The 11,542-nt window shown below is 39.4% G+C and overlaps 1 non-coding gene across 1 annotated transcript; it reads right to left on the bottom strand.

Annotated features, from left to right (window-relative positions):
* Positions 1-3,983: 3,983 nt before the first annotated feature.
* LOC118451659 lies at positions 3,984-4,083 on the bottom strand. The gene has a single exon (XR_004841175.1). It is a non-coding gene; the product is annotated as a U6 spliceosomal RNA (small nuclear RNA).
* Positions 4,084-11,542: the final 7,459 nt, after the last annotated feature.

Raw genomic sequence — 11,542 nt, 5'->3', positions numbered from 1 at the left:
CTCCTCAAAAGGATGCAGAACAAGAAAAAAAATCTCTTGACTTCCACAGAGTTTCCCTCCACAGCCCTGACGGTAGCTCAGTCTGAACTTCATCATGTGAGCAGATTTGCAGCTCACAGCAAGTTTTGCAGTTTAATAGAGCACTGGAAAGTAATCACATCTCATTGCAAGGCTGGTCAAAGCTTGTCTTAGACAAGCTGTGTAATAGGCAAACTACATAAGAAGCAAAGCAAATCCTTTCAGAGTCAATCATGATTTAGGGAAAGTGCATCATCTGGCAAAACCTCCATTCTTTATTTATCAGCTGAAATACATCTTGCCTAATCTAGTAAACAACACAACCATCTCGAATTAACTTTAAGACAAATGATCCTAAGCAGATTGTTCCCACTTTGATCTCAATAGCAGTGCTAGAATTTTAAATATTTGGTATTTTTACTATAACTACAAATTGCTTCTAATGTAGTAAATAATTCCTTAATCCTGCTTTGCTTTAATATGTTGGGCACTTAGTTGTTCTTTTTCAAAGGATTATTGCTTGACTATCCTACAAAAACCAGGTGGTTATTGTGCAAGCGTATCTAAGCACATATTTCTGCGAGGAAAGAATGCTTCTGGCTAAAGTCAATATAACTAAGGACCTTCACACAAGATCCCACAAACAAAATCTGCTTTGGCAAAAGTTAATGGTAGGATGCATTTTAAGTCTTTATTGTCAATATTAAAATAATCTTGTGCCTATTGTTCCTTCAGGGTGTGATTTAACAAAAATATGTGCAGTGGCACAACCTTCCACAAGAAAAGCAAGCTGAGCTGGCCACGGAATAGGCGTATCTTAAGGAGTAGTGAAATCTCATTGCAGATGAGTGGTATGCTGAATAATTCCATTGGTTCCACCACCAGCACAAGTCCCTGACTTTTGGACCAAGGAGAATACAGCCTGAATGCAGAGAAGCTGCCTATTAGCCGCATTTATACTCATTTGCTGAGATATTAGAAGGCAGACTTCGTCTTGCTGCCAGATGGCTCCCAGCTGCCTTTTGGTGGAAGCAAGGCAGTCTGCGACTGCTGGTGCATGCTGGGGTCTCGCCTTGACTTGTGTCAAAGTACATCTGGATGTGCACTCAGCCTGGAAGCCTAAAAACTGTTCCCAGGTTCTGGAGTCTGGGTGTAGCCCAATTTAAGCAGAAAATAAAGAATGGATCCAAAAAGATATTTAGAAGTCTGAATTTCTACTCATGTTCTTTTAAGAACTGTAATTAAATATCTAATTGTCTTCATGTTCCTTCCTACAGGTAAATGTTACAGAACATTTCTGTGGCGTCTTTTACCATGTGCAACTCCTACAAAGAAAGCTTGCTGCCTTTCATAGCAGCTGCAGTTCCCACACTGATTTAAACTGTCTCTCTGTTTAGAAGGTATTGTATTATTACAGCCTTTTCTGTACAGATTCAGGTTGAATATGTATTTTGTGTGCTGTTTAAATATATTATATACAAAAAAAAAAAAAAGCAAAAAGAACTCACACAATACAAAATGCCAGAATTAATCTATCCAAAAGCCTTCCTAATTCACCTTCACTGGGTGTATACTCAGTGATACATTTCTTAATTATATGATGCAAGCCATTAATTTCCCCTTGGAACCCAGCCTTTTCCACCAAGCCTCTCCCTGAAGGACTTTGCCATTGTTGCAGATAATCCACCTAACTAGCACATTCCTCCCAACACCATGTTCCCAAAGCCATTAAGACTAATTAATGCTATAAGTAACCAGCAAAACATGCCTACTGGCAAAGATCACTGCTTCAGGACTAGATCTCATAGTCCCTGCAAAAGTGAGCTCTAACCGATGGGCACCACTAAGGAGCAGTGCAGCTGCAAAATACCTTAATCAAGGTCAAAATTCAGCCCCTCCATCTTCAAGGCCAGCCTGCCTGCATGCTCACATAGCTTTCCCAGCTAGGCTGAGATGGTACAGTGGGACCCTCTCCCTTATTGCTGCCCCTTTTTATGAACCACACAAGAGATATGGGGGGCCGGTGACAACCGTTTTCCGCAGCACTTTTGTTTGCACGAGACTTGTAGCTTGTGCATGGAAAAATCTCCATGCAGCAAGAACTCCTAAGCCCGTGCAAGAATCCCATAGTGAGAAAAATACCATGTACTCATGTTTGCAGTCACCAATATGAAGTAAAGTTAGAAATCCAATGAGCTATGAAGCCATAGAACTAAAAGTGCTACGAGCATTTGAAACTTGCCTTCAGAGAACCAATTTGCAGCACATTTCTGCAGGCTGTCCAAACCTGGTTATTCAAGAAAATTAGGTTTATGGTCTTTCACTTAAGGTAGAAATGAGCATAAGATACAGTGAAGAAGGGACGTTGCCCATGTCCTACCGCAAGACTGCTGGAGCATGCACCCACCCACTGTTGGCCTTTTGGAACACAGAATTCATCAGATAATAATCCACATACAGTCCTTGGCCAAGCCTTAACCTTTCAGAAACTCCAAAAATTTCCTTAGAAAGTTGAAATTTTTCATAGAGGAAAAAACAGTGGATGAATTTTTATGACTGAAGTTGATTTTACTTTGTAAAAGTTAAAGCAAGAAACATTGGAGAGCTAATTTATATCACTGAATAAAATTGCTTTCCATTTTTTTCCACTTTGCTATGCCATACTTTTAGAGAAAGATTATAGTAATGAATTTATCAGCAATTTTTCTCTAATCTCAATAAATGTATTATTTCAAGCTTCAGCATGCATAAAATCTGTTTTTGCTATAGTGTTAAACATACTTCAAAAATATGCTCTTATCTACAGTCACTGAAAGCGTCTCCCCATTATTGCTTTGTTCTTGAAGAATTTCAAAACTGCAACAGGCAATCCTTTAGGTAATGTACAACAGTACATTCTTCTAATATTTGGAAGACACTGGACTTTTCACATTTTCAAACCCTTCAACATGCCATCCGGGTCTTCAGAATAACCAGGGGGACAATGAATTAGTCCTTTTTCAACAAGAGAGAAATGGACAACTTTGGACACATTTTGAGTATTTACCTATTTTGAAGTATCAGTGACTAAAAAGAAAAACATGTCCTTTCAAAATACCTAGTAATTGTTTTTACAACTGAAAGAAGAACTAGTCTATTGTTAGAGAAACAAGGGACTTTAAGCCCATGATGCCTAGACCAACCTTTTTAGCTGTAGGTGAATCTTGGAAAGCAAAGCTTTTATTTGATACCTGGATCATGTAGTTTCCGTGAACTGAGAATATTCCAGCCCACTCTGCTTCTATCATAAATATACTCCTCGTTTTGATCATTTATATTTCTTAAAGAGAAAAAAAAAAAAAAAAAGGCTTTTATCCTAAGAAGCTATGCTGCAATTATTATTTACTTCGTTTATAGGCTATTGAGTATCTTACAGTCTATCATTAGCAACTGGTGGAAATTTTTCCTATGCATAAACAAAGTAAGCCTTATGGCAATTAGTGTTATCTTTAGAAATCTGAAAAATATTTTTTCTACTCATGCCAGAAAGTGTGACCTCTTTTTTATGATACAATTATCATCATTATTGAATATTATCATTACCGTCAACTCATGTAAGCATGCAACTTTATCAACAAAAAATACAGAAATGCATTGAAATACATAAAATTCAACCTCAGACCACAGAATCCGAGAATAATTCAGGTTGGATGCCACCTCAGCAGGTCAGCCTCCTGTTGAAGGCAGGCTCAGCACTGAACGCCGACCTGGTTGCCCACAGTGTTTTTCAGCCAGGTTTTAAAAGTTCTCAAGGACAGAGTCCACATTCTCTCTGGGTAGCCCTTTCCAAGGTCTAATTTTCTTCCCATTTGTGTCAAACTGCAAGCCTACAGCACCCAGACGTCTCCCATCCAAGTACTGACCTTGAAATTAGACCCCAGAAGTCAGACGAGCTCCAGTGTGTTCAGGGGCCCGTGACGATAGGTCATGATGTGGAATAACTCATAAATTTGCTTGTCATCCTTGCACAGGGCTGTGCTAATCTCTATCCTCTTCCAAGTTTAGTATATGCATACTAAAATGAGCTGCAACCAAAGCAGTCACCTCATCTACTCTGCACCCCACAACCATGGGCTAACAGACCCCAGATACTGTGCCTTATTTAATCCATGACAAATACAGGGGATGAAAATTACATTTACATTCTAAAACACTGAGTGTATAGGTTAATCCTACCATACAACAGACGAGGTAGTCTAGAAATAAAAATATTCTTTCTCCATTTCAGTGGTTGTTTCGGTCATTGCAGAAAAACCTTAGAGGGAGATGTAGGACCTTGGTTTTAAAGGTAGATGATCTTGTCTGAGAACAAGGGCACCTAACAGGAAGTAAATATAATTCAGTCAGTGAAACCCTTTTGTAGACAAGCATTTCCAACACTTTTTTCAGGTATTCCCAATTCATTGCACTGGATTGACAAAGCTTTTCAGAGTTCAAGTATTGAACTGGGCAATCATAGGGTCTGAAGATTCTCCACCCCACTCTGGAAATGCTCACTCAGACACTGCTATTGTCCTAAATAACAGAGGGAAAGCATTTCTTCTTTTGCTTTGGCTACAGAGCTCCAATGCTGTTCTACTATAGTCTCAGCAGTTCGAAACCCAACACCAGCAGATTACAAAGAAGCCATTAATGGTCTTATCTTTCTATTTGTTTGTTTTTACTATGTATTAAATCATAGAAACATAGAATCATTTTGGTTGGAAAAGACCTCTAAGATCATTGAGTTCAAATGTTAAGGTAGCACTGCCAAGTCCAGCACTAATCATAGAATGTTTTGGGTTGGAAGGGACCCCTAGAGGTCATCTAGTCCAACGCCCCTGCAGTGAGCAGGGACACTGCTAACTCGATCAGGTTGCCCAGAGCCCCGTCCAACCTGGTCTTGAATGTTTCCAGGGATGGGGCCTCCACTACCTCTCTGGGCAACGCATTCCAGTGTTGAGTAGATTGGTGTAGATGTACTTCAGTTGGGCTATTGATCCTGCTATGTTTTTGGGAGAAGAAGCCCTAATTCCTATGTGACCATTCTCAAGTGCTTCTGTGATTTCTAACACATCAATAACCCCTGCAACTTTGCTGCCACATGGATCTCCACCCTCTACCTCCACTGAGACAGCAGACCGAAGGGCCTCGGTTGCACACTGTCCCTCAAATACCAGCATGCTGCCTTCAGGCTTATCTCTAGCAAGCCTGGTTTTACCCCTTTCCCCCTCAAGTCTAGTTTAAATCTCTTTCAATGAGCCCTGCTAACTCCTGTGCAAATATACTTTTCCCCCTTTGAGACAGGTGTACCCCATCTGTCACAAGCAGGCCTGGTGCTGCGTAGACTGACCCATAATGAAAAAACCAAAAATCTGCTGTGACACCAGGCTCAGAGCCAGGCATTGATCTTCTGGCTTTTCCTGTGTCTTCCCTCATCATTCCCTGCAACTGGAAGGATAGAGGAGAACATTACTTGTGCTCCTGACTGCTTAACCAGTTGTCCCAAGGTCCTGAAGTCTCTCTTGCTTGCCCTCAGACATCTAGTTGCTGCTTCATCACTGCCTACCTGAAAAATCAATAATGGATAATAATCTGAGGGCTGTACTAGGGTAGGAAATTTTCTCTTCACATCTTTTACCCAGGCCCCAGGGAGGCAGCAGACTTCCCTAAGAAGTGAGTCTGGTCTCCCTATCGGGCCTTTTGTTCCCTTCAGGAAGGAGTTTCCTAATAAAATGAAAATATCCAAAGAACTTTGGTAAGGCCCCTATCTAGAAATTTCTTCCCTGTTCCAGGAGCTGGCTGGCTATCACATTTCAAAGCCTTGCACCACACACAGTATGCAATGATCCTTTTCCAATCAATTTGGAGCTCACATGTAAAAAACATTTGTGGTTAATGTAGCCATCAAAAAATATTTCCAGGAGTCTGCATCCCTACATGACATCTACTTACCTGGCACACGAGTGGAAAGACACCTGGGGGAGTTATAAGTCTTAACAGGCAAAGGGATTAATTCCAAGAAATTAATTTTACATAGGGAGGCTAAACATCTTTGCTCCCTTTGTAAGCAGTGATCAGGAGATACTGCTAAGAGTTATATGAACCAGAAGTCAAGCTCTGCAGGTGTTCTGAATTACCTGGAGGACTCCTTCATTTTCTCCACTGACAACAAAGTGGCACTCAAAAATACAAGTCTCCTTTCCTAAAAATAAAAGCCCTCCAAAATCATGAGCCCACATCCTCAGTTTTCGTTTAGGTTTACAAGGTAGAACTATTGCAATGCTTCTTTCTTCTTTTTTATTTTGAGATATACATCTTGTTAAAATACTAAGTTTTCTCAAGCTTAATTATACATGGAAAGCAAGATTTAATTGACAGCCACACCACTAGTGTTAGTTTTGCTCTGCAAATTTTTGATCACTTAATACAACCTTCCAATTAGTCATGTGAAAAATGAACAAAATCAGGAACACTCTTAAAAATATAGGATAAGCGTTCAACGTTTGGCACAAATCAAAGAAAGGAGGGATAAATTTGCACCCCATTAAGGAAATTTCCATGCATAAACACTGTTACCTTAAGAGCTCAGTATATTTCTTCCACAGTGCTACTCTAACAGCTTTTTGATAGTTCAAAGCTGCAGCTACATCAGGTTTCTCTAATTATCATTCAGAAACAGCTCACAAGCAATTAGTTTCTTTAAATTTCTTGGTACCATCAGAAACCAGTAACTTAATCAGTGCTTTAACATGGCAGAAGGGCTGTAAAGGGTAGATTGCTTTCTCTTTGGAAGGCAAACGTTTTTACATTGAATTATTTTCAGAGGTTATTTTTAGTTTGGCTGGATAGTTAGCAGAGGTTTTGTGCTTACGAGATTAATATAAATCAGGGAAGAAGGTGGCTTAATGATGCAGATGGCACAGGGCCATGGAATGCACACGTTGCCTGCCTTAAAAAAGACATAAAAATGCATTCCTCTCACCATGGCATCCCCAGAAAACCTAAAAGGGAAAATATCTTTGTTTCATTTGAAAGTCAGCCTAGGAATTCAAATTTCTAAATACAGACTGCTAGTTTGTGCCTTTTAAGAGATGCCACACTGAAACCCATGTTAAATAGCTGTGTGCATCTGGAGATGGTTGTCTTACTGAAAGGCTTGTGGTTGCCAGGGCAGTAATAGTGTGGTTTAGCACTGAGGACCATAGCAGACCGCCTTAAAACCAAGCTGTCTCCCCCATTCAGGCTCAAGAGAAGGAGAAATCAAGCCATTTAGGTAGCTGCTGGTGATGATGGTGACTGCCTCAGATCTTATAAAAAAGCCAGGCAGATTGTAGTTCACAATTCCAGTAGTTAGGTTATCATTTTGTTCTTTTTAATTGTAAAAGCTGGAGGAAGACAAAGCCTGGAATTAAGAGAGACAGTGACAAAATTTCTTGGGTGAAGAGCTCTCAGGAATGACACGTATGAAGCTTTCCAGAAAGCTTCTGTTGTGGTCTGGAGAACAAACCATTGTCCATAGACCAAAACTGTGTACAAGATTGTACCATAAACACATGTCATTTTTATAGGTTTCTCATCTTCTGTAAAAACAAGAAAGCCACAAACCTGCCTGGTAAGGCACATACTTAGAATATGAATGCCAAATTTTGAACTCCTGGAGAAAAGTCCTGTGCCTCCAGCTGCAGGGCAGTCACTTCTTGGGAAATATACTTTATAGGGATGGACCTTGAGAACTAAAACTTCAAGACGTCAGCTGGAAATAGGACTTATTTGACCAATAGTAAATGGCTCCATCTGAGGTACTTAACTAAAATCACTTTACACACATGTCATTTTTATAGGTTTCTCATCTTCTGTAAAAACAAGAAAGCCACAAACCTGCCTGGTAAGGCACATACTTAGAATATGAATGCCAAATTTTGAACTCCTGGAGAAAAGTCCTGTGCCTCCAGCTGCAGGGCAGTCACTTCTTGGGAAATATACTTTATAGGGATGGACCTTGAGAACTAAAACTTCAAGACGTCAGCTGGAAATAGGACTTATTTGACCAATAGTAAATGGCTCCATCTGAGGTACTTAACTAAAATCACTTTACAGTTAACGGGGAAAAAGGGAAAAAAAAAAAAAAAAAAAAAAAGAGTGCACTAGACTCAGTGCATCTCACCAAAATAAGTCACTTTGACTGTAAGGGGAGGTAGGATGCATGTGACCAGTCTCCAGCTAGGTGAGAAGGGTTGCTGGAAGTAAATTGTATCAGCAGTAAATTGTTAGGTTGTATTGAAATGCTGCAGCCTCCAAGATGCCTTCAGAGAGAGGTGAGATGAACTGCCTGTTAAGAGGTAACTCCAAGGATTGCAGAAAGTTCGATCAGTAGCTTAGACTAGATGTGTATTAAATGGCTAAAGAGAAATGAAACAACCTGCCTCCCCCAGCTGTTTTTAAGAGGATATCATTAGTAGTGATGCCAAGAATGGAGGCACGAGCTACAAACACTGTCCACCAGCTGGGGATACTCTTTTCCCACGTTCCAGTAACTGATCTGCTGCATATGATCAGGTTGTGTTCAGGCTGGACTCTCAGCCTGATGTCTGACTGAATCACGAGTGGGAACAATATAGAGTAACCTGTAATTTTAAATACAATGGAAAATTCGTTCCAATATACTCATATGACTAACAGGAAATGCAAGGCATCACAGACACACAACCATATCCTATGCAAGATGGATGGTATGGGCTACCTCAATTTGACTACTTGTTTGGAAACATCTACATCTATGGAACTAGTATTTACAAAACACTGGATCACTGCTCTCCAAACATCAAACTGGTATGAGGTATGTCAGATTAAGCATCCACTAATTAAATCACTCAAAAAATGAATACTAATTTTAGACAAGTGTTGGTGTTTTCAAAAGCAATGGACAACTCTGGGTGCCTGATTTTCGGAAAATGTGCTTATGAAATCTTCATGAATATCATGACCTCTTAAAGACTTCCCAAACAGACATTGAAAAATTTGAAACACAACTATCTTCTAACATTTTTTACCAAAACTTTTAGGCAAGCAAACTATGAACTCTTACGTTAGTACTAATATTTACATTTATGCCATATTCATTGGAGTTACTTTACTGAAAAGAGATAGACCACCATTCTCTGCTTTGTGCATGACACTTTCAAATATGTTAATGTCTCCTTGTCTTGTTGCAAGGACAGCAATGAGCTGTTGTTTTGGTGTTTTAGTCTGGATATGGAACACGACAGAAAAGTCTTAATCTTTCTTTCGTTGCTACAAGGACTTCAGATTACCTCTGTCTTCAAACAGATGTAAACAGAAATCATCTTGACTGTGGAAAAAGTACTGGTCTCTGTGCTTAAGAATCCACAGTTTAGAATAAATTTAACCAACACCAGCCAAAATATTGTCAAATTCTTATAAGCAAGCTATCTCACTTGATGCATTCTTTCTCAGCGCCCATTTGCTCTGCACCTGTATGCATGAAATGGCCGAACTATAATCTTGTGTGACTTTAGAGAAAACACGCTATTTCATTCCTAAGGTGGAAAATTCAAATAACAAATGAAAAAAAAAAAACCCCAATGTACCAGTGTACAGGATGTTCTTTAATCATGCAAGGATATTGCGGCTATTTTCATTGCGATAAATTATAAGTTTCCTGTAGGGTTTTTTTTCTGGATAAAGCCAAAACAAAAAAGAAATTAAACAAACTTTAAGCATTAGCTGTCAGTATTTCAGAATGAAACATTTATTTTTTTAATCTTGTGTCTGACTGGAGCCCAAAACATTAATGTATTTTTTAAAGACATTATCTTTATGGATGATACCGTACTAATTAAGGCTATAGTACAGGCATTAGTGGATAGTGTTCCTTAAGGAGTACTCTTAATTGTATTCCTGGTATCCCACTATCAGTGGATACTGAAATAATGAGCAGCTTAAATAAAGTAGCTACTACTTGCTTAGTTAATCTCCATAATAATCTTACACTGTTTTCCATGGGATTTGTGTTTATACAAAGATGGGAAGCTTGGGTAAAGAACTAGAGATTTGATCTTAGGTATTTCTTTCTGCTGTTTTAATTGCTGCTATTTCACTGAATCCTTCAAGATTTAACGCATCCTTAAAAGATTTCTGAAATTATGACATTACTAGTTGCTTTTTAAAATAAGTCCTTTCAGAGCTTCTCCACCTCACAAGATAATGTCCTGAGAAATTTGGTTTTGTAACATCCGTTTGTTAACATTGCCTTCTGTTTCCTTGGAGGGTATCTCTGACTGCTGCTCTCATTCTGTCCTAACAAACTTTTATGTTGGTTTGTTAATCACTCATTTACAAATGGTGCCTAAAGGCCTTTGTTGCTGACTGGAACTTTTAGTGCACGTGGTCTCAAAAACTAGTTCGCAGAAACTTTGATAAGTAATATAGTAACAGTAATTAGTATACAAAAGCTAGACTGATTAGCAATAATGATTTCCAGATGAGGACAGTTTATCCACTAGCACCATCACCTCACATCTTACGGTCACAGAGCAGCACAGAAGTGCTCAGCCTCCGTTACCAGCTCCAGCTAGCTCCTTCAGTGCTGAAAGAACCCTTTTCCTTCACCAGCTGTGCCCTGAACAGAGAAGGGTCCGAGGCTGCTTGAATTCCTTCATCACCTTATACAAAAAGAATTCAGGGACAGTTCCAAAAAAGTATTTAGATGACACTAACACATCATAGGAGTCAAGTATTGAAGTAGCTGGTGGGGTTTTTTCCCTCCAGATCTTGTCCCCAAATACTGTGAGGAAACGTGGCAATATAAATCCCAGAGTATCATTCTCCAAAACAGCACCAAAGGGAAGGAATACACGGGTGCACTTCAAGGCAAAATTACACAATCCAAGCACACACTGGAGGGCAGAAGAAACAATTCAGCCCCCAACAGCCCTGGGTATGTGATTAAGATTTGAGTTCACAAGACTCAGGGACAGCAGATCATCCAGTCCTTGACTGAAAAATGTACTTCCTACTTTTCCTTGAAAATGTTCAAAAGATGTGTCACCATCCCAAGGATGTAAATTGTGCAGAGGCCATTCCAGTTGTGGAGAGTTTGGATGTACAAAAGTTGGTTCCCTCCCACAACACACTCATCATCCTGGAAGAAAACCAATGGATATAGATAGATGGAGAAGGACAAAGACTGTAAAAACATTACTTAACCTGATAGTCAGTGGCCATAACATATTTGTAGATAAACATTTGTTAAGTTGATTTTAGGGATTATGGCAAGGAGGAATTTTAAGGGCTAGATTTGAAGGAGGATAATGAATTATCTGTATATGAGCTCCTCCCAAGCACAGCAGACAGGACAGAGGAAAGGACAAAACCACATTTCTGGAGTATTTATAGACATAAAAGAATTGTATAAACAAAATTGCTGTCTCTTACACACAGGAATAGAAATCAATGAAAGGAAACCAAAGAGAGGGTAAAAGTC

Source organism: Egretta garzetta, unplaced genomic scaffold (genome assembly GCF_000687185.1).
Source record: "Egretta garzetta isolate BGI_Z169 unplaced genomic scaffold, ASM68718v1 scaffold81, whole genome shotgun sequence".
Classification (NCBI taxonomy): Eukaryota; Metazoa; Chordata; class Aves; order Pelecaniformes; family Ardeidae; genus Egretta; species Egretta garzetta.
Note: the sequence above shows the minus strand (reverse complement) of the source record. Positions and strands in the feature narration are given on the sequence as shown.